The following is a 25,595-nucleotide window of genomic DNA, read 5'->3' as shown; positions in this document are numbered from 1 at the left end:
ACCCAGCAAAGAATGTTGGAATTCTTGTCCAAGAAAGCTAAAATTCAGATTTTTGGATAGATATGAATGGTAAACCTCGACCCGTTGTTTACGACAAACAAGAACTTTGGTATATATGACCTCAACCCATTGTTTAGTGCAAAACACGAACCTTGGTATAAGGAAGACGCCACAAACGGTGGTGGAAAGCCGTTTGATAAGTCGATAGTGAACGCCACGGGAAATCCTGATAAGTTCGAAAAGTTCTTCAAAAGAACCAAGAAGAAACAAAGCCTCAATGCCTCACATTTTTATTCTATGATCAATTGCTCTTACAATGGTGAGATATATATAGTTAGCATGGGGGACAAGGATATTAAACACTAAACTATTCCCACACAAACATGGGAGACAAGGACATTAAATACATAGCAATTCCCACACAAACATGGGAGACAAGGACATTAAATACATAGCAATTCCCACACAAACATGGGAGACAAGGGCATTAAATATACCAACTTACTAGACACATTAATGACTCTCACAACTTACTAAAATCCCATGCAAGCTAAGTTGTCTTACAAATTACATATTAAATGTAAAGATAAAAGGTCAAAAGTCAAATCCCCTAATTGACTAGCACACCATTAATAAGGAGATTACAGCCACTAAGCAAGATTAGCTTCATCCAAAACATGGATTAAATTTATTAAGCCTTCATCCTTGTTTGGGCCAAGCTTGGAGTGCCCCGGTTTTGAATAAGCCCAAATATCTTGAATTAGCCCATGAAGTGCTTCTTTGATCTTTTTGGATCTCGCTCTAGTGATGGGCCCAATAGGAACATGCAATGGATCTTTTGATGGTGCTTGTTGATTCTCATCATATCCATATCATTATTAGTTGAAAGTATTGGAATTGGTGTATTCCCAAAAGGGGGGTGAATTGGAGATTTTAAATTTCTAGGTCAATTAAACCAGCAACAGTATAACTCAACCTAGGGTATTTTCTGAACAGTTCCAATTCAACCAATATAATGATGTACGGATAAGCTAAGCAGATAAGGCAGTTCCAATATTACAAAAGCAATCACAAAAACATAGTTAAATATCTGTGCAATGAATTTAGCAGATACAAAATGAACAAGCAAGCACCATAATGTAAATACAATAAAGGCACAATGACATGCGATATGTTATCGAGGTTCGACAACTATGCCTACGTCCCTGCCTCAAGCTCACAAGTAAGAGGATTCCATTAAAGCTCACTTCACAGGTGGAACATCATTGTCTACAACACCCTTTCTTTACTATGCAAGGAAAACCCCAGGTCAGATTAACAGTGCTGACCCCAACTTTTACAACCTCTCCTTAAAAAGGCAGAGAATACCTACCTCAGGCCACACCTGGATTACAATATATCCTTATGGGCTAGATCAACACCCCCTTAGACCACGCCTGGAATATAACCACAAGTAATAAATTTTTTGTACAAAACAGATGCTTTTTACACAAGCAGATATGTATGATAATTCAATTTATGCACTCTAGTATGATAAAGATTCAATGCTTAATAGAGTATTTCAAATATAACTCTCAAAACAAGTATAATATGCGAATGTGAGAGATGTAAACAAGTATGATCCTTGATTCTAAAGTGTAATGCACTTAATGTATTTATCAAGAATTTCAAAGCACACTGAAATACATACCACAAATATATATTTCAACAAAGAAGTATAGGTGGCAATGAAGCCTTTGAGTCTTGCAATAAATATGCAAAGACACCCAAGCTATGGAAGGTTTTTCTCAAGAAAAAATATATGTATCAATAAAAATATGAGAAGAACTTTAAGGTTAACTCTCAAAAGATTTTAAAATCAAAATGAGTATGTGAGAGTTAGTATTTTTGAAAACAAATGTGAATGCTCACAATAACGACCAATCAATCTACTAAGTGCAATAATCTGCAAGTGGAGATTGAGAATTAAAGCTCTTTCTCAAAGGGTATGAAAAATATAGCTCAAGAATTTTTAGAGGTTTTTGTGCTAATTAAAAATGCTAATCTCTAACTAATTATGTGAAATGAAAGTGTATATATAAATTTTCCAAAAAATATAACTATTAGGGACACGACCGGTATTTTGAAAAACTTTAAATGAAAATTAACCCTTAATAATCAAGGTAAAAATTGCTGAACCTGAGAGGTTTGGTCGGCCGACCTTCAGCATCGGTCGACCGAACACACACACAACCATTTGAATTTCAATAAAGGTTTGGTCAGCTGAGGGAAGGACCGATCAGTCGAGCCAAGGCGATTTTCCAAACCTTCGTGGGTTCGGTCATCTGGTTTTGAGGTCGGTCTGCCTAGTTATCAAGGTCGGTTGCCTGACCCATTTTAAAACATGATAGGTCGGTCTACTGAGTACCCTAAAAAATGTGTTTTAGACTTTCGGTTGACCTAGGGCGATAAGTTCATTTTTTCTCAGTTGGCTAAGCCAAGTCAAAACTTTGACTTCTAGCCACGTGTACGTAGTCAGTCAGCTAAGGCGTTTATAACACAATATGGTCGGTCAGCCAAGGCTATAGTAACTCAGACAATTATGGGAATTAAATAATAAAAAAATGAGAGGAAAAAAAAGAAATTTTAAAGGGAACACAGCAGGGCCTTGTTGACGAACGCAAAGCGTTCGTCGACGAAGAGTCTTCTTGGGCTTGTCGACAAGGACGCATGTCTCATTGACGAGAGTTTATCGAGGGCTATTTTTGGGGATTGAAGTTCGGTGACGAGGGTAATGAGTTCATCGACGATCTCCCTTCTTGGACTCACCAACGAGGTGACGTGGCTCATTGATAAAGCCAAGTGGCAAAAGGTCTATAAATAGCTGAAAATGATGCTTTGGCAAGAAATTTTACTTTCTCTCCATTTTTCTCTCTCTCCTATTCAGTTTCTCTCCTCTTCTCTCTAGATTTCTCTCCCCATTACTCCCCGATTCGACGATTGAAATCCACCACATTGATCCTGGGGAGTTTCTCTACAAGTCTGCTGGAACAGATTGTTGATTGGGGCAACTTAGGCACAATCCCAAAATCAGGGTAAGTAGATTATTCAAGTATTCTCAGTATTAGCAGGCTTATTTGAGTCCATATTTTGTATTATATGAGAATCTACTGGAGTTTTACGGAATAAAACTAGGGTACTATATTTTCAGGTTTAGGGTGTTTTAGGACCCTGCAAGCATGGTTTGAGGACCCTTGTGGATATTTTTCTAGAAGATCAGGTAAATTATAGTTTAGAAAATTATGAGTATGAAGGTTCGGGAAATTTAGTTGATTTACTGAAAATAGGACTATATGCCTTATTTCAGGATTTTGGGGATAGTACGCCATGAGCGTGAGAATAAAGTTGGAGGCGAGCCTCCCAGCCAGTTTGGTAAGAGAAATATGGTATGCTAGGAATGTTAGAATATTTATTAATAAATTATATGTTTTCTAGATTACTTTTTAGTTCAAAAATTATTTGTGTATTAGAAAATATAGTATCAGTATATGAGATATTCATTTATGTAGTTGTGTGGCATGAGACAATATTAGATCAGTATATGAAATATATAGTTTCCAGATTATTATGTTTTAGTGTATCTAAACAAAAATATATTTACGAGGCCTTATCAGATCAGTACAGAAACGATACAGTATTCAGATTGATATGATTTATATTATTATACAGAGATATGTTTTGTCAGATTTTACAAGAGTATGAATTATAGTATTTATACAGATAGATATTTTACAGCATGTGTAGATTACCATGATTTTCCAAAATACTGAAACCATAACACTATGTTATTACAGTTTATACAACTTAGATTGTACAATATTTTCATATCAGTTTCCGTTGTTATAGTTATTTTCCATAACACTATGGTATTATTACACAGTACATATATTACAATATATTCAGGATTAGCTTTCAGTGTTATGGTTATTTTGGAATCATGATGAAACAACAAGATAATTATGTATATCAGTGCTATATAGTATCAAACCCTGATGAATTAGTTCAGTAAATATTCAATTATCAGAGCACGGTACCGTTGCAATTACAAGATCAGAGTGCAACCACACATCTTAGATAGAGTGTGGAAGGTTTCCGTCAACCGTACCTGGAGGGATTGTAGACTCCCTAGAAGACTAGGTTGAGGTGGTAGATTTGATGAGGTAGTTACCAATTCCATGCCTAGAAGAGGTTGCAGTTTGGCCGAGCAGAGGTTTGGTAGAGTTACAGTTGACTTACCTGGTAGGCCAACCAGAATTAAGTTCGGCCTACGAGCCGCACAACCCTATCATGAGGGGTTAAATCATGATATACAATTTTCTAGGGTAAACATCTCAATTATGTATATGTATTCAAATTTACAGAATATCAGCAGATATAGTATGATACTAGAAGTATGAAAAAGTAGAAAACTCAAATAATATAGTTATACCTTAAACTATAACAGATGCAAGTTATATTGTATATTCTTTTACCAGCTTTTACAGTTTCAGATATTGTTAGTATAGTGGTTATGAAACTCAGCCTAGTGCCATTTGGATACATGGATGCCAAGTAAGAGGGCACAAGAAATTTCAAGTATATGTCTGTTTTTTTGTTCAGTAACACCATTCTGCTGAGGAGTCCATGGGCAAGAAGTTTCATGAATCATCCCATGGTGTTGGAAATAATCAAGGAATCCCTAGTTAACATATTCACGACCACTATCGAACCGGAGAATCTATATCTTTGTTGAGAATTGAGTCTGAACCATGACATGAAATGATTTGAACACACTTAATACCTCATCTTCATATTTCAGTAAGTATAGCCAAGTCTTGCAAGTACAGTCATCAACAAATAGTACAAACTAGCAAATTCTAGATGTAGTAGAAACAGAAGAGGGTCCCCACACATTGGAATGGATTAAAGCAAATGGAATGTCACTTTTATGCATACTCAATGGATAAGTAACTCGATGAGTTTTAGAAAGAATGCAAGTATCATACTTAAAGATAGTAGTTGATATGTGTGAAAATAAATCAGGGAATAAATGTCGCATATACCCAAACCATGGATGTCCTAATCAATGATGTAAAAGCCAAATCTGTTTCTCCTTGGGACCATTTAGATGACGTATATGATGTGCTCGACCCACACTAAAATCATCCATGTATCCCCCCCCCCTCTTAGTACCACGCCCAAGTTATATTGTATATTGTTTTACCAACTTTTACAGTTTCAGATATTGCTAGTATAGTATTTATGAAACTCAGTTGCCATTTAGGTACGTGGACGCTAAGTAAGAGGGCACGAGAAACTTCAAGTATATGTCAGTTTTTTCGTTCAGCAACACCATTTTTGTAGGGGAGTCCGTGGGCAAGAAGTTTCATGAATATTCCCATGGTGTTGGAAATAATCAAGGAATCCCCAATTAACATATTCACAACCATTATTGGACCGGAGAATCTATATCTTTGTTGAGAATTGAGTCTGAACCATGACATGAAATGATTTGAACACACTTAATACCTCGTCTTCATGTTTCAGTAAGTATAGCCAAGTCATGCAAGTATAGTCATCAACAAATAGTACAAACCAGCGAATTCCAGATGTAGTAAAAACAAGAGAGGGTCCCCACATATTCGAATGGATTAAAGCAAATGGAACATCACTTTCATGCATACTCGATGGATAAGTAACTGGATGAATTTTAGCAAGAATGCAAGTATCACACTTAAAGATAGCAGTTGATATGTGTAAAAATAAATCAGGGAATAAATGTCGCATATACCCAAACGATGGATGTCCTAGTCGATGATGTAAAAGCCAAATCCATTTTTCCTTGGGACCATTTAGATGACGTATATGATGTGCTCGACCCACACTAAAATCATCCATGTATCCCCCCTCTTATTACCACGCCCAAGTTATATTGTATATTGTTTTACCAGATTTTACAGTTTCAGATATTGCTAGTATAGTATTTATGAAACTCAGTCACCATTTGGTATGTGGACGCCAAGTGAGAGAGCATGAGAAATTTCAAGTATATGTCAATCTTTTCGTTCAGCAACACCATTTTGCTGAGGAGTTCGTGGGTGAGAAGTTTCATGAATAATCCCATGGTGCTAGAAATAATCAAGGAATCCCCAGTTAACATATTCACGACCATTTTCGGACCGGAGAATCTGTATCTTCGCTGAGAATTGAGTCTGAACCATGACATGAAATGATTTGAACACACTTAATACCTCATTTTACGTTTCAGTAAGTATAGCCAAGTCATGCAAGTACAGTCATCAACAAATAGTACAAACCAATGAATTCTAGATGTAGTAGAAAGAGGAGAGGGTCCACACACAAGCAAATGGAACGTCACTTTTATGCATACTCAATGGATATGTAACTCGATGACTTTTAGCAAGAATGCAAGTATCACACTTAAAGATAGCAGTTGATATGTGTGAAAATAAATTAGGGAATAAATTTCGCATATACCCAAATGATGGATGTCCTAATCAATGATGTAAAAGCCAAATCTTTTTCTCCTTGGGACCATTTAGATGACGCATACGATGTTCTTGAGCATAACACAATTTAAGTCTGTTGTTACTTGGCTAATAGAAAGTAACTTATGAGATAGAGAGGAAACTAATAAAGTGTTCGATAATGTGAGAGAAGGTGACAAAGTCACTGTGCCAGCCTCGGTGACCGAAGAAACAACTCCATTGGCATTTGCAATGTTTGTGCATCGCAATGGAGAAGTGTGTGAGAAATCATTGGCATCAAACGTCATGTGATCAATAGCCCTGAAGTCAAGTATCCAAATATTACTATCAACATTATGATGAGAATTAAATAAAACAGTACTAGAGGTGCCGAGATCGCCGGTGTCCTCCATTGAGAAAACCAAAAAACCAGATAGAATAGTTCTTGGATTTCATGCTAAAAAAAAAACAAAAAGCAAAATTGCAAACCTCTAGTCTGTAATGAATTAGCTCAAGATTTGATCAGGCACCCATGAAATCCTCTATGAATCTGCTCTAGAGGCATCCACTACTATCAAGGGGATGGTCGCTGCCAATATTGAGAAAAATCGCTAAGTTCTTCACCGGGTTGCTAGATGAAATATCAGATTCAAGGCCAACCCACTGCCAGATTCAACCCCAAAAGCTAGCTCTTATCGGCGCTCGTGGATGCGAGAGATAGGGATGGATTTCTGGAGATGATGTTGAGGAGAACGACGTCGGTGATTGGTGACAGCGAGACGATGACATAGATGCACAGCAGCGAAGGAAGGATCGGAAGACGAAGACGAGAGGGGGGATGGGTCAGCAACAGTGCGATCGGCAAGGGTTACTGGAGACGACGTCAAAGATAATGACGTCAGAGTTAGGTGACGAGAGGCAACAGAGATTCGGGGGTGGTGACGGCCGTTGGGAACGCATAGGAGAAGGTATGCTGTGTGCCAAGAATTTCAGGTTGGCACCATCAGGAAACAGGAAGGTGGTGGCGACGGAAGCAAAGTAGCTAGTCTTCCTTTGGAACTTCACCATGCAGAAGAACGCTCCGAATGGTGCCCATCGAGGGCTGTGATTTTTTTTTTCTAAAAAGGCAAGACAGTGCCGGTCAGCGCAGGCCTTCGTCGTCGTCAATGAAGGCAACAGGCACGTCTAGACGATGGTGGAGAAGGCACGAGTTGGGTTAGAGAATGGAAAATAAAATTTTGTATATTTCTTCTTCACCTTTTCCTGTACAAGATAAATGAATATATATTACAATATTTACCTATCCAAAATTTCCTTCTACAATCATGTCACAATTCAATCCTACAATCAAGCCTACAATCACGCCAACAAGGCTATTAGTGATGGTTTAAACCGTCACTAATAATAAAAAAACCATCACTAATAGTATTAGTCACGGTTCTATCAGTATTAGTGGCGGTTTTAAACTAGTCACCATATCTGCGGCGACAAATACTTATTAGTGACAAATTATACAAATCGTCCCGAATAACGTAAGACTGTCACCATAAATTATACATATTCTCAACTCAAATTCGTCACTAAAGCCCAAGTATTTGTGACATTTTTAATACCAATCACTAATATGACGATATGAGTGATGGTCAACAAACTATCACTAATGTTACGTTTTTAGTAACAGTTACAAAAACCGTCACTAATAATATACCATTAGTAACGGTTATAAAACTGTTACTAATATTTGGTCTTTAGTGACGAATTTGAGCCTAGAAAATGTTGATTCTATAGTGACGGTTTGGAAATTGTCACTAATACTCCAACATATATTATTAGTAACGGTTTTGCAAATCTTCACTGATACTCTGAAATAATTAATTTTTTTTTGGAAATTCCTGTAAAAACCTATAATTATATTTTACCATGCATAAAATTAAATGATAATTACTAAAATATTCATAAATTATTCAAAATTCAAATACAAATTATTCAAAATTCAAATACATATATACAAATACAAATTGAAATTAAAAAATATTTGTTTAGATAACAAAGAATACGGGAAAAGTCAAAATTAAAACTGCGCGCATCTGACCTGACTGTAGTGCATGTCATTGTCATAGTGTTGTGATAGCTGCAAACCCTACAAAATAATAATTATACAAGAAATTAGTATACAATTTTTGAACATATATGTATATACTATAATTAAAAATGATTTGATAGCAAAATGATCAAGCATTCAGACATAGTGTTAAAAAATGATACAATTGTAAATAACTAAATTTGATAAGTCGAAATTCACCCCACTCGGTTTGGACGTCATATATGTGACCGAATTGTAAGTTAAGTGCTTTAAAATAAACCAAATTTACTTAGTTTGTTTGTATTCTAACTTTACTTCTAAGTGGGGAAAAAGCTCATAGGGAGGAGTTTTAGGCAATGTCAGCTGTGACATATCTAGGTCAATGTGATGGATGTGTTGGGATTGATCGCGTTCAACTTGAACCTTGTATGCCCAAATTGGACACATGGGTGCATAATTGTGAACTAAGGTTACTATGTTTGTATTCTAACTTTACTTCTAAGTGGGGAAAAAGCTCATGGAGAGGATTTTTTGGGTACCATTAGATTCGACACGTCCAGGTCAATGTGATGGACATGTCGGGATTTACCATACTCGGTTTGGATCTCGTATGCCTGACTTAGACACTTGAGTGCTTAAAACAAATTAAGTTTACTAAGTTTGTTTTTACTCTAACTTTGCTTCTAAGTGGGGAAAAACTCTCGAGGAGGAGTTTTTAGGCACCGCAAATTCAACACGTCCAGTTCGATATGACGAAATTAAATCCTTCACTAATACTTTCATCACTAAAAACCAATTTTCTTTTGTACTGAATTTGGCCCTCTCTCTCTCTCTCTCTCTCTCTCTCTCTCTCTCTCTCTCTCTCTCTCTCTCTCATACTTGCTCCCTAAATTCTATATTTTAGCTCTTCTATCCCTTCAAATATGAGTTTATTCACCTTTCTCTTTCTTCCACTTTTCTATTATTTCTACTTTTTTACAATTTCAAATACCCAACTACTTTTATTTAGTAATTAAGGGGCTATTGCCAAGGCAGCTACCCTACTCCTAGGGGCGAGCATTTGGTCGATATAGTTAATTCAGTTAATAATCGAATTAATTAAAATTTTACGATTGAGAATTAGGCCAACCAAATCAAACCAAATTAGCCTTTTAACTAAACAAATAGCTGGTCGATTAGTACTTAGATTAAATAGGTTGCTGATTTTAATGAATTTACACGTATTATTTATGTACATTATATATAAATTATTAATATATACATTAAATTATTTTCATATATTTTATATTATATATAAATTATTAGTATATATAATTAGTTAATTCGGTTATCTGACTTAACTAATCTAGTGTACCGAATCAATAACTAATAGCTGATTTCTTAGAATCTTGTTTTGATGATAACAAAGCAAATGACCTAAACTTATTTGGTTAAGTGAAGTTTCAAGACTCAAAAGTGTTGATAAAATACCAAGGTCAAGTGCTTGAAAAGTCTACTGAAAGCTTGTACTTAATGCTAGAAGAACTTGATGAAGTATGTACTTAAGTCAACGAGCTATGAACGAAGCCAAAGAAAATACATGAAGATATTGAAAGCAAAGCAAATACATGAAGATATTAAGAGCAAAGCAAATACAAGAAGACTTAGCGCTTAGAAAGTTATAGTCTTTTTAGAAGTCTCATGTAAGTATTTCAAACGATTTCAATATGGTTGCATTATGTAACGACCCAAAAATTATAGCATTTTTTATTTTACTTATATCTGCTACTGTTTTGTAAATATATATACATAGAAGTAACTGTGATCATACCCTGGAAAACTGTATATCATGATTTAACCTTTACCCCTCCTCAGCCCGACCCTGATACAAACTTCATGGCACGGTAGCTGCTAAACTGCACACCACCAATCCTCAGCCTGGCCTTGACACAAACTCCGTGGCACGGTAGCTAGAAAGCTGATTTAAAATTGCAACGGTACCGTGCTTTACTGATAACTGATCTAATTCATCAGGTTCTAATACTATAAATATATATTATCTTGCTATTTCATCACGATTTCAAAATAACCATAACACTATAAATCTGATATGAAATACTGAAATATTTGTCTAAAATAACTGTAATATCTAACTAAAATATCTGACTAAATAAGCTATAATATCTAATTGAACAATTTGTAATGTCTGAGTGTTATGGTTTTGGAAATCATGGAATTCTGTAAATGCTGCAAAATATCTGTCTATAAAATATCTGTAAAATATTTATCTATGAATCATTTGTCCATATATATATACACTGTAATTTATAAATTCTGTAAAATTTGATAATACATACTTCTGTGCATAAATTCTGATAAGTTATGTATTTTGAAAAACTGTATAAACTCTATACTGAACAAATATTTACTCAGGCCACACAACTAATAAAACACATGCTCTGAAATCCATAAAACTATATAATCAATATTCTACACCTTGTTAAACAAATACCATATTTTACTGATAAAATTCTTGAATTTCCTTGCATAGCATATTTCCCTTACCTATCTAACTAGGAGGCTTGCCTCCAACTCTACCCTCACGCCCTTGGTGTACTAATCACAAAATCCTACAATACTTTATACAAATTCCTCACTGAATCATTGAATTTTCCTAGAAAATTGTCCACTCATATTTCTTGAACCTGCTTATTCACAATTTCTTAAACTTTAATATGCCTAAGCTTCTGGAAAAAAAAAATCTGCTGGGCTTCTCAACCCATGCCTCCAGGGTCCCAAAAACACCCGAATCCTGAAAATATAACACCCTAATTTTATTCCACAAAACACTAGTATATACCCTCACAACACAAAATCCAAGCTCAAATAAAACTGGTTACACTATAAATACCTAAACAAATCCACTTACCTTTATTTTGGGATGGTTCCCAAACTTCCCAAATTGAATTTCTGCTTCGGTTAGGTTGTAGAGAATCTCCCCAAGATCACCGTGGTGGCTTCTGATCGTCAAACTGGGGAGAATCGGAGCCAAAATTTTAGAGAGAAGGTAGAGAATCCGAAATCTAGAGAGAGAAAGGAAAAGTGTAACTACCTGCTTAATAAACTGATTATATATATATATATATATATATATATATATATATATATATATATATATATATATACTCTACATACTTTGATACCATACTGGGGGGTAAACCCATTCATTAACCTAAGCAGCAAGTAGTGGAAACTGAATAAGCATATCCATGTGTAAATATATACAATACCATACCACACAATACCAGAGTGCTACGTGTTTCCCAAAAATACACACATATCTCTGTTCCCAAAGCACCCTCAACGAGCTAGGGCATACAAAATCATTCCCAAAAATGTACTCACTCTCTGACAGGGCACCACAGTAGCCCCTCTACCTGCGAGCCTGATCGTCTCACCTACCTGGATAACCTGAAAAATAATTCAACAATGGGATGAGCCAATGCCCGGTAAGAAGAAATATGCTATTACTAGTGTGTGGCAAATGAGCTACTGTATCATGAAAATCTATTTTCAAATAAACATGTATAATTGAATATATAAATAAAGTATAAGCAATAAAATCCACCACCCCTGTCCCTATTGCTTAACATGTCAGTATTTGAAATTATTATTTACAATACTTCTAGTATAAGTAAATATGTTCCCCGTTTCTGCAAATCTATACATACGTAATAATAATTGAAAATGTTCCCTGTGGCTATCTGTGTGTCATGACTTACCCCTCATGATAGGGTTGTGCGGCCGTAGGCTGCATTTTCCCTGGCTGGCCAACCAGGAATAAATCATTGTACTCCATCGGTCAATCTGCCCACCTCAACCCATATCTGGATGGGGAGCCTAACCTCTTCAAGGGCTTAGGTGATTGACCTTACCACGTATTATCTAAATAGGTGGTTGCACTCATAAGTAACATAGTATCTGTAGCAACGGTACCGTGCTCTATAGCTGTAAGTCCAACAGGGTCTGATATCATATAATATATTTCTATATATATATATATATATATATATATATATCTAATTTACCATGATTCTAAAGTACTGAAATAACCATGATGCTGTATAATTGTACTGTAATTCATATGTCGTAATACTGAGAACGGTATAATCATAACACTGAAACTGCACAGTCATAATACTAAAATTCGTATAATCATGGTTCTTAGATTCATAAAATCATGGTACTAAAATATCATAAAATCAAGATACTAAAATATCATAAAACTTATATTCGTACTATATTCATATTCAAAAGCCACACGATACTGTAATACATAATTTTCATCATTAAATAAACTGTATAATATTTTAAAAGTTCCTAGCATAGCATATTTCCCTTACCTGACTATTAGAAAGCCCCTATGAAAAATTAGCCTAACACCTGCAGGGCCTCCTACAAAACACCCTGAAAACAATATTTTTCAGAACTAAATATCAGTATTTCATCACCTACATCATTTCTTATAACTATAATAAGGCCAAAAATAGGCTAAAAGGTCTTACCCTGAATTTGGGATGAAATCCAACTCGATTCCACCGATGATCCGTCCTAGAAAACTTGAAGAGAACTTTGCCAGGAGCGTCGTGGCGGCTTTGGATCGTTGATCCGGTGACTGCCGAGGCCGGAATCGAAGAGAGAAGGGAGAGAGTGACTTAGGGAGAGAGAGGAGAGAGAGAGAGAGAGAGAGAGAGAGAGAGAGAGAGAGAGAGAGAGAGAGAGAGAGAGAGAGAGAGAGAGAGGATTGAAATATGCTTCAAAATCCGATTTTTAGCTATTTTTAGGGGCAGATTCGTCGATGAGACAAGTCACTTCATCAACGAATCTTTCAATAAATTCGTCGACGAAGCCCTATATTCGTCGACAAAATTCTTCATACCTTCGCCGACGAAACCCTATGTTCGTCGACGAAGCTTGGCAATTTCCTTACAATTATTTTATTCTCCAAAATGCAATGTCGTCGACGAACGCGGACTTCTGTTTCTGTGTTTATTTTCTCTCCCTCTTTATTATTAAAATGCTTATTATTCTTCAGGTCACTACATTCTATATATGTGGTTGCACTTTGAAACTCCACTGATTCAACACAATTTACTATAACTAATCACCAACCTACGTAGTGAGAAGCTATTTACACATAAATCCACACCCATATATTTACAATACAATACTAGAGTACTAGATCATTCCCTGTTCTCATGTATATAACTGAATAAGGCTATACAAAAATACTCTCCATCCCAAATACTCACTCTTCTGACAGGGAGGTACCCAAGCCCCTTTACCTGCGAGCTTGATATGCTCGCCTAGCTGGATCACCTGAAAAATATTAATTTAATGGGATGAGACGATGCTTAGAAAGACAAAATATGTTATTGCTAGTGTGTGGCAAATGAGTTACAATACTATGAAAATCTGATTCTATATAATCATGTATAACTGAATCTGTAAATACGGTACAAGATAATATGAACCACCCCCTTTACCCATATTGCTTACATACTCGTATTACTAGGTTTCTATTCATATTACTTCTATTATACATAAGTATACTCCCTGTTTCTGCAAAACTGTACATACATGATAATAACTGAAAGTTTCCCTGGATGGATAACTGTGTGTGATGAGGAGCTTATCCACAACATAGGCACAATCAACTTATCTACCACGTATTGATCGAATTATCTACCACATATTATATGAATATGTGGTTGCACTCTAAACTGTATATGACTACGGTACCGTGCTCTGTAAACAATATTTGTAATAGTCTATCAGGGTCTAATACTATATAGTACATTTCTGTATATAACTATTTGTTTTACCATGATTCTATAATGGCTGTATTAACTATGACGCTGAAATAAACTGTATTTCTATAACAACTATATTTCTGAAATTAACTGTAAATCTGTATGTCATGGTACTGTAAACTGTATAATCATGGTATTCTGAAATTGCTATAAAACATATTTCCTGTCTGTATATTCTGTCAAACATAATCCTAGAAATTACTGCAAAAAATGTTTTTGTACTGTATCTATATTCTCAAGCCACACAGTAATTAAAACATAATAAACATAGTTGATAAACTGTATAAATTTCTGCTGTGAATAATAATATGGTAAAAATGTATACTTTATACTGAAAACATACTAAAATTGCCTAGCATAGCATATTTCCCTTATCTGATTTCTTCTAAAAAAAAATCCCCTACTGAGACGGGTCCTACACCCGTAGGGTTCTCCACTCAACACCCTGAAAACCATATATTCCATAACAAAATATCACTATTTCCTTGTGTACTACATTTCCTACAACTGTTGAAAAGCCAAAATTTGACAAAAATACCTTACCCTGAATCTAGGATGAAATCCAACTTCCTCCCATCAATGATCCGCTTGGGCAGACTTAGAGATAACTTCCCCAAGAGCTTCGTGGTGGCCTCAGACAGTTGATCCGGCAAACGACGGGGCCGAAATTGAAGAAAAAGGGAAAAGGAACCGGGAAAAGGAATCGTAGGGGAGAGGAGAGAGAGTGCTCCATTGAGTTTTTTGCGCAAAAAAAAAACTGAGTTTAGCACTATTTATACTGTGGGTTTCGTTGACGAGACACGTCATCTTGTCGAATGAGTTCGAGAAAGAGGTTTGTTGATGAACGCCATCTTCTTGTTGACGAAATTTAGAGTTTAGGAACAACCTCTTGATATCTTCTCATTGATGAAACATGTTCTTGTCGAGAAGACCCTCTTGTACCCTCATCGACAAATCCCCTGTGTTCATCGACGAGGCCATGAGTAATTTTCTTGGGTTGTTACAAAGGGAGATTGAAATTTTTGTCAAAAATCATCATTTTGCATATTTATAGGTGATTGGTCATGTGGCCTCATCGACGAGCCACGTCACCTCATCGACGAGTCCAAAAGAGAGTTCGTCGACGAACACCTAACCCTCGTTGATGATTTTCAGACCCCGAAATTAGCCCTCTCGGTAAGCTCTTATCGAGAAGACACGTGTCAACGTCGACGAGCCCAAGAAGGATGCTTGTCGATGAGCGCCCTGCATTCGTCGATGAGACCCTGTGAGTCCCATTTTGAAATTTTCCTTTTTCCCTATTTTATTTTATTATTTAATTACTATAATTCTTCAGGTCTCTACATATGCCCCTCTTTATAAAATTTCGTTCTCAAAATTTGCTATTTGTATTGAACACTATCCATTGAGGAAAAACGGGCTACTTATTTTATTAATTACTCACTTATGGCGGAGGAATATCGTGGTTACATAAGTAGTTTTGGGAGATTACAATTATGCCCATAAAAGAAAAATTTCCCCCAAAACCAAAACACTAACTACCATATAACCTAAAATACAACTTTACATTCATCACTCTGTACTGAATAAAATAAAAATCTTGTTATCTGAAGAGTACTTGCTCCTACTATATCCCACTAAATAGGTGTGGGTATTTCTGTTTGATTTCTTCCTCAAGCTCCCACAAAGCTTCCTCCATGGCATGATTCCTCCATAGGACTTTTACAAACTGAATTTTTTTGGTACACAACTCTTGTTCCTTCCTGCCTAGGATATGTACTGGTGCTTCCTCATATGAAAGTGACTCTCTAAGATCTATCTCTGCATAATAGATCACATGGGATGGGTCTAGGATGTATTTACTCAACATGGAAACATGACATACGTCGTGAATTCTAGATAGAGCTGGTGGTAGAGCTAGCCTGTAGGCAACTGACCCTACTCTCTCAAGTATCTCAAATGGCCCAATGTACCTAGGGCTCAGCTTACCCTTCTTCCAAAATATCATAACTCCTCTCAGTGGAGCTACCTTAAAAAATACTTGATCTCCCATGTCAAACTCTAACTCCCGCCTGCGAGTATCTGTGTAGCTTTTCTGCGAATTCTAAGCGGCATTAATTATGTCTTTAATAAGTCGGACTTTATCATATGCCTACTGTACCAACTCTGGTCCCAATGCTTGCCTTTCTCCCACTTCATCCCATTATAATGGAGAATAGCACCTCTTACCATATAAAGCCTCGTACGGTGCCATCCCAATGCTGGTTTGATAGCTGTTATTATATGCAAACTCAATCAGCGGTAGATATTGGGTCCAACTACCCCCAAAATCCAGCACACAAGTTCGCAGCATATCCTCAAGTATCTAAATCTCCTCTTTGTATTCTCATCAGTCTGAGGATGAAAAGTTGTTTTAAATGCTAACTGTGACCCCATAGCCTCCTAAAAACTCCTTCAAAATCGTGAAGTAAATCAGGGGTCTCGGTCTGAGACTATATATACTGGCACACCATGTGAACGCACTATCTCTTGAATATATAACTTTACCAGTCTGTCCATAGAATAGCTGATTTTGATGAGGATAAAGTGAGTTGTCTTTTTCAGCTGATCTACGACCATCGATATATTATTTTGTCCCCGTCGTGTCGGCGGTAGCCTTGTTACAAAATCCATAAAGACATGATCCCATTTTCACTCAGGGATGTAGAGTGGCTGCAACTGCCCCGCAGATCTCTGGTGCTCAACCTTTATCTGCTGGCACGTCAAGCACTGCTTTACGAATTGAGCAATCTCTTTCTTCATGCCACTCCACCATAAGGATTCCCGTAAATCCCGATTCATTTTAGTACTATCTAGATGCACGGTGTATAGAGATTTGTGAGCCTTCTCCAAGATAACTCTCCTGATCTGAGCATTTGCAGGAATGCATAATCTGGTACAAAACTGTAGGGATCCATTATTTGATATACTGAAGTCTTCTTCCTTCCTATCTTGCACTTTCTCTATTAATTTTGCTAGTTCTAGATCAGTTCTCTAGGCAGCTTTAATCCTTTCTTGTAATGTAGGCTATAACACCAAGTTGGCAATGAATGCTTGGTGATCACCCTCTACTATCTCTACTCCAAGTCTCTCTAGATCCATATGGATAGGGCACTGAATCTCAATTTCTAACACCGTTGCTCCTACTATTTTCCTACTCAGTGCATCAGCCACCACATTTACTTTCCCTGGGTGGTAGTTGAAAGTACAATTATAATCATTAATAAGCTCCAACCATATTCTTTGTCGCATATTCAAATCTTTCTTGGTGAAGAAATACTTTAAACTTTTATGATCCGTAAAAATCTCGCATTTCCCACCATAAAGATAGTGCCTCCAGATCTTGAGAGCATACACCACTGCAGTTAATTCCAAATCCTACACAAGATAGTTTTTCTCATATTATTTAAGTTTCTTGGATGCATAAGCAATAAATCTCCCGTGCTGCATCAACACACACTCGAGCCCCTTCTAAAACACATCACTATAAATAAAAAATCCATCCTCTCCTGATGGAAAAGCCAACACCAGGGCAATAACTAGCCATTGTTTCAATTCTTGAAAGCTCTGTTCACATTTATCAGACCATTCAAACCTTGCCTTCTTTCTCAGGAGCCATGTTATGGGACCTGACATTCTGGAAAAACAATCTACAAAGCATTTATAGTAGCTTGCCAAACCTAGAAAACTGCTGACCTCTTGAACATTTCCTGGCCTCACCCAACTCACCACTGCCTCTATCTTAGTTGGGTCAACTGATATGATGTCCCCATAAATCACATGCCCGAGGAAAGTAACCTGCCTAAACCAGAATTCACATTTCTTGAATTTCGCGTACAACTTTCTTTCTCTCAATACCTACAACACCAGCCTCAGATGATGTTCAAGTTCCTCAAAACTCTTCGAATAAACCACTATTTCATCTATAAAAATCACGACGAACTAATCAAGATACTGATGGAACACTCGATTCATTAGGTGCATAAACGCTACCGGTGCATTCATTAGACCAAACAGCATAACAAGAAACTCATAATGCCCATAACGGGTCCTGAAAGCCATCTTCGAAATGTCCTCCGCTTTAACTCTCACCTAGTGGTAACCTAACCAGAGATCAATCATGGAGTAGACAATAGTCCTCTGGAGCTTATCAAATAGATCATCAATTCTAGGAAAATGATATTTATTCTTTATCGCTAGTTTGTTTATTTCTCTATAATCAATGTACATCCTCATAGTCCCATATTTCTTCTTCACAAATAAAACTAGTGCCCCCCAAGGAGACATGCTAGGCCTGATAAAACCTTTTTCTAACAGCTCCTGCAACTGGTCTTTTAACTATTTTAATTCTATTGGGGCCATTTTGTAAGGCGCTTTAGATATTGGTGTTGTCCCTTGAAGCAGATCAATTGCAAAATCTATCTCTCAGTCTGGTGGTAAGCTAGGTAATTCTTCTGGAAAAAAATTTGAAAATTCTCTAACCACTGGAATATCAGTTCTTCCTTTGGAAACTCTTTTATGTAAGCAACATATCCCTGGCAACTACCCTAAATCAGCCTCCTCGCCTGAATAGCTGACACCAACTATGGCGAGGCATGCACACGTGAGCCCTCAAATCTATATTCTCACTCACCTGGGGGTCTAAAAATTACTTCTTTCTGATGGAAATCTATGCTAGCACGATTAGCTGTCAATCAATCCATACCCAATATTACATCAAACCACTGCATATCTAATATCACAAGATCAGCTGGTAGTATTTTCCCTTGAAGGTCCACTAGAAAATTCCTAAGTACCTTCCCACACCTCACAGTAGATCCAGTTGGCATAGTTACAACCAACTTAACATCTAATAACTGTGTTTCAATCCCAACTAATTTAGCATACCCCGATAAAACAAAAGAATGGGTGGCACCTATGTCAAACAAAACAACAACTTTATAGGAAAAAGTAGTAAAGATGCCTATAACAAAGTCTCCAGTAGTCTCAACGTCTCCTGGAGTCAAAGCATACACCCTCGCTAGTGCTGTATTCCTCTGCTGGTCTCCATGAGATGCCTGATAACCACCCCGAAGTGGTCTATGAGCTGGCATATGGATCAGTGGTCCCCGACATGCTCGTGCCATATAACCAAGTTTCCCACAATGATAGCAAACATTTTCCCCTTTTACATTCACCTGGATGCCTCCGACCACATTCAGGACAGGTAGGAAAAGTCTGCCCACTTTGAAAACCATCGTGCGTCATCATCTGTCCGTAACCTCCTCCATACCTATCTCCTCTCCATGGGCCCTGGCTAGAACTCGCCTAAAAACCCTGAGGTGTGGGTCTCTTCCTTTGACTCTGAGCTACGGTGCCTCTCTGCATGCCACTCTCAATGATTGTAACTCTGTCCACAATCTCTGCGAATGTCTGAGCCCAAAAATCAATAACCTACTAAACAAATTCAGCCTCAGGCCTTCCTTAAACTTCCTTACCTTTTTCTACTCGTCTGGTTCCAAATATGGAGCAAACCGAGACAACTCTATGAAACGAGCTGCATATTGTTGTACTATCAACTGTTCCTGAGTCAGCTATAGAAATTCTGCTGCCTTTGTTCTCTTAACGGTGGTGGGGAAGTACCGACCAAAAAACAACTCCCAAAAATGGCTCCACATCACCACCACCAGATCAGGCCTCTGTTCCTCAATCAACCTCGTTGATCTCCACCAGCATTTTGCCTCCCCGGTCAGCTTAAATGTCGCAAACAATACCTTTTGCTTGTAAGTACATGAGAGGACCGTCATTATATCCTCAACATCCTGAATCCAATTCTCAGCCGCCAGAGGGTTTGCTCCTCCAGAAAATGACAAAGGTCTTATATGCGTAAATTGCTCGATCGTGCAACTAAGGTCCCCCAAGCTTCTAGCCATCTCAGCCATCACCTGCTGGGTGACGCTGCGCAGTACCGCATCGAAATCTCTACCCCCCCAGACTGGAGGGTCCTGCTCCATCACCCCCAACATTCTTACCACTACTCCTTAGGTTCATCCTGAAAAGACAATGAACATAATTTAAGGACCCTATCTCCCATACAGATCTAATCTATTTCATCTAACTAAAATTTCATATTCACAACTAACTACCCTCCTTGATCTTAATTCAAAATTCAATCCTACAACTTAGACACACGACTAGACAATAGTTTACTATGGCTTTCTTGAAATCGTCATCTCAGGAAAGACATAGAAACCACCACGGAAATCCTGTACCAGATCACAAAACAAAACCTCAAATCCTTTTCCTATATTCTGGTATTATTTCCACTGCACTTTAGAGTCTATAGAGCCTAACAAACCTAGGCTCTGATACCAAACTGTAATGACGCAAAAATTATACCATTTTATTTTACTTATTTACTTTGATACCCCTGAATTATCTGCTATAACCTCCTGTGCCCCAAGTGAGCATTGAGGAAACCCTGCTCCTATTACATACCTAAGTAGTGGAAAATATAAAAACATACATCCATATTTACAATACCAGAATCCAATTTTTCCCCAAAAAAAAATTACATAGTTACACATCATCCTAGTATCATATATCCCAAAACTCCTGGTTACTACACAAAAATACAACCATCTATTAAAACTTACCTTATAAATAGGGTAGTGTACTCACCCTCTCTATTTGTGAGCCTGATCTGCTTGCAAAAAGGGTAGTGTAACTGGATCACCTGAAAATATTAAATCACTAGGGTGAGACAACGTTTAGTAAGAGGAAATATGTTATTACAAGTGTGTGACAACTGAGCTTACAAACATATTATACTAACAAATAACTGAAACTAAATTTAGCTGGAAAAACATCTCATATAGTTTAAAATACCATTAACATCTAGGGGTGAGCAAACGGTCGATTTGGTGAAATTCAGTTAATTAACCGAATTAACCAAAAATTTCAATTAATCATTTCCATTAACCGAACCGATCGAATAAGTGGTATTAACCGAACCTTGCCCGACTGAATTACCTGTTTATGTAATTTAGTTAACCGAATTTAACCAAAATTATTTAAAACTAATTATTAAAAAGAGAATTTGTGAAGCTTAATTATTTAACATATATTAATTTATATTTTAAATTTGCAAAAACCCTAATTTGTTGTCTGTGTTTTGCCTGCAGGCCACAATGTCGAAGCGAGGTCATGGAGGGTCGGCTAGAAATAAGTTCAGAATGTCGCTGGGTCTGCCAGTCGCAGCAACTGTGAACTATGAGGACAACACTGGTGCTAAGAATCTCTACATTATTTCAGTGAAGGGGATCAAGGACCGGTTGAATCAGTTGCCTTCGGCGTGTTTTGGGGACATGGCGATGGCTACTGTGAAGAAAGGGAAGCCTGATCTTCGCAAGAAGGTCATGCCCGCAATCATTGTTCGCCAGTGCAAGCCATAGTGCCGAAAGGATGGCGTCTACATGTACTTTGAAGATAATGCGGGTGTTATCGTGAATCCTAAAGGTGAAATGAAAGGTTCTGCCATAATTGGTCCAATTGGTAAGGAGTGTGCTAATTTATTGCCAAGGATTGCTAGTGCCACCAATGCAATTTTCTAAGGGTAGTAGGTACGGTATGCATATATAAATTATAGGTCACCATTGATGAGAACTTCAAGGTAACATGTTCAGACATTTGGATATGGCAGGCTACGGCTTATGTCTGAGTGTGTTGGTCTTGATTTTATTTTCTTTGATCATGGTTGCAATTAAACTTTTGGAACCATTTGAAATATTTAAAAATTATTGTAAAAAAAAATTGGTTAATCGGTTAATCGAATTTATATTTCTTGTTCACCAAACCGAAAACCAATTCACCATATTTTGGTGAAGCTTAACCAAACCGATTAAATCCATTTTTTTACCTGAATCGAACTAACCCATTTCAGTCGGTTAAATCGGTTAATTCGGGTTTCCCCAAATCATGCTCACCCCTACTAACGTCTGAGTACTATTTATTCATAATTCTAGTACTACAGAATATCTACTACTGTTTTGTAAATCTATATACATAGAAGTAACTATGATAATACCTTAGAAAACTGTATATCATGATTTAACTTTTACCCCTCCTCAGCTCGGCTCTAACACAAACTCCATGGCACGGTCACTGGTAAACGGCACGGTCACTGGTAAACTGCACACCACCAATCCTCAGCCTGGCCTGGACACACTCTATGGCATGGTAGCTAGAAAACTGATCTAAAATTGCAACGATACCGTGCTCTGCTGATAACTGATCTAATTCATTAGGGTCTAATATTATAAATATGTATTATCTTGCTATTTCATCATGATTTCAAAATAACCATAACACTATAAATTTGATCTGAAATACTGAAATATCTGACTGAAATAACTATAATATCTAACTGAAATATCTATAATATCTAATTGAATAATCTGTAATGTCCGAGTGTTATGGTTTTGGAAATTATGGAATTCTGTAAATGCTGCAAAATATCTATCTATAAAAAATCTATAAAATATTTGTCTATAAATTATCTGTCTATATATATATATATATACACTATAATTTATAAATCTTGTAAAATCCGATAACACATATTTCTATGCATAAATTCTAATAAGTTATGGTAGTCTAAAAAACTGTATAAACTATACTTAACAAATATCTACTTAGGCAATACAACTAATAAAAACATATGCTCTGAAATGCATAAAACTATATAATCAATATTCTACACTTTGTTAAACAAACATCATATTTTACTGATAAAATTTTTGAATTTTCTAACGTAGCATATTTTCCTTACCTATCTGGTTGGGAGGCTCGCCTCCAACTCTATCCTCACACCCTCGACATACCAATCTCAAAATCCTGCAATAATTTATACAAATTTCTTGGTGAATTACTGAATTTCCTTAGAAAAGTATCCACTCATATTTCCTGAATCTGCCTATTCACAATTTCTTAAACTTTAATATACCTGAGCTTCTGGAAAAAAAAATATCTACTGGGCTTCCCAACCCATGCCTGTAGGGTCCCAAAAACACCCTAACCCTGAAAATATAATACCCTAATTTTATTCCACAAAACACCAGTATATATCGTCACAACACAAAATTCAAGCTTAGATAAAATTGGTAATACTAGAAATACCTAAAAAAATCCACTTACCTTGATTTTGGGATGGTTCTGAAACTTCCTAAATCGAATTTCTACTCCGACTAGGTTGTAGAGAATCTCCTGGTGGCTTCTAATCATCAAATCGGGGAGAATTGAAGTCGGAATTGTAGAGAGAAGGCATAAAATCCAAAATCTAGAGAGAGAAAGGAAAGGGAGACTTAATTTTTTGTCAAAAATCGTCATTTTGCATATTTATAGGTGACTAGTCACATGGCCTCATTGATGAGCCATGTCACCTCGTTGACGAGTTCAAAAGGGAGTTCATCGACGAAAACCTAACCCTTGTCGATGAGTTTCAGGCCACGAAATCAGCCCTCTTGGTAAGTTTTCGTCGATGAGACACGTGTCCACGTCGATGAGCCCAAGAAGGATTGTAGAGACCCAAATTGTAATAAGCTGGGTTCGTCAACAAAGAGTCACATTCGTTGACAAATTCCTTAAGAGTCTCATTAACGAAATTCAGAGCCTCGTCGATGAGAAGATATTGAGCGGATTAGAGAATATCTAGAACTTGGGCTCGGCGATGAAGGGATGGCCTTATCGACGAGCTGTGTGGCGAATTGGTTGATGAGGACTCCGCTTCGTCGACGAGTTGGACTTGGTCAAAGGCCCTATAAATATACATTTTGGTTGCTTAAGGGCTAAGGTTGCTTCCAAAAGCTCTCTCTCTCTCTCTCTCTCTCTCTCTCTCTCTCTCTCTAACTTGCGAATCTCCCTCTCTCTCTAAGATTCTTCGGTATTCGTCGTCCATTTCTGAAAATGGGGGGTATTGCGTGGATTAGAAGAGGAAACTAGACAATTTTAGCGGATTAGATCGTCATTTCAGAGATTTTTGGGTTTTTCCCAAAAATCGAGGTAAGGATCTGATCTTAGTTTTGATTGGATATTTGGATAGTAGTAGAAAATATAGTAATATTATATTCTGTTGTTTTTAGGTTTTGAGGGTCCTGGGTTGTTGATTTGGACCGTGTTTGTATGAAGTTTCGTTTTGATTTTAAGTTAAGGGGAAATTGATTACAATAGCATTTTTGAAAAAAACTAAATCGCTAAAAAGCTAGTTTATGTTATTATGTATGATTTAACTGCTTATTTGCTAAATTCTACTGAGTAGAAATGCCTGTTTTATGATTTTTCAGTTTTTGGTAAAAATGAGGATTTCAGCGTGTGATCTCCAAACTTTACAAAAATCATTTATTTGTATTTATACTATAGTAGGAGATGCTCGAATCCTTTAATTAACCATTTAAATTATGTTTATTGGATTTTTATTGTTTATAGGGTTTTGGATTAAACTTGTGTGATATATGTTGAAACATAAATGTATGAATTTTCTATACTATCGATATAGATTATGGGAACGAAGTTCCAAAGTATGTTGAAATGGAAATGAATGGATTTTCTATACTAATGATACAGATATGGGAATGAAGTTCCAATTTGTTATGCTAAGAATGTGGAAAATGGAGGTCGGTGAAACACCGAGCTGAATTAGTAAACAAAAAAAGGTAAACGGAGTGGAAAGGCACCGGTTTGAACCCAATGTGATTATCTGAAATTGTGAAAATACTGGAATTGCACAGGTTACTATTTTGCTATAAATTGTATATATAATACTGGAACCATAGCTTGTAACTAAAAGAAGTTGAAAGAAACTTCAGAAAAAGGGGTTGAAAGTTACTCCAGTTCGGGGGTTGAAATAAACTCCTAGGGTTAGGTACTGATGCTGGCAGTGCAACCATACATGAGAAAATTAGTATGGGTATATTAGATGGTCAACCTGCGAGGCGTTAGTAAACTGCTGGTAAAAATAAACCAGGGGGTGGTCGGACTATAAAGATGCTTGGCTTTGTCTGCACAAACAGGACACTATCAGAGGCAATTAGTGTACAACCCGTGCCACGAGGTAAATAGGCAAATTATCATATCAAGTTG

The 25,595-nt window shown here is 36.8% G+C and overlaps 1 pseudogene; it reads left to right on the top strand.

The window, feature by feature from the left end:
* Positions 1–21,649: 21,649 nt before the first annotated feature.
* Positions 21,650–22,072, top strand: LOC131166714 (large ribosomal subunit protein uL14x/uL14z/uL14y-like; annotated as a pseudogene).
* The last annotated feature ends 3,523 nt before the right edge of the window (positions 22,073–25,595 follow it).

This window comes from Malania oleifera, chromosome 10 (assembly GCF_029873635.1).
Source record: "Malania oleifera isolate guangnan ecotype guangnan chromosome 10, ASM2987363v1, whole genome shotgun sequence".
In the NCBI taxonomy this organism is placed as follows: Eukaryota; Viridiplantae; Streptophyta; class Magnoliopsida; order Santalales; family Ximeniaceae; genus Malania; species Malania oleifera.
The sequence above is the reverse complement of the archived record's forward strand: the minus strand, read 5'-3'. Positions and strand labels throughout refer to the sequence as shown.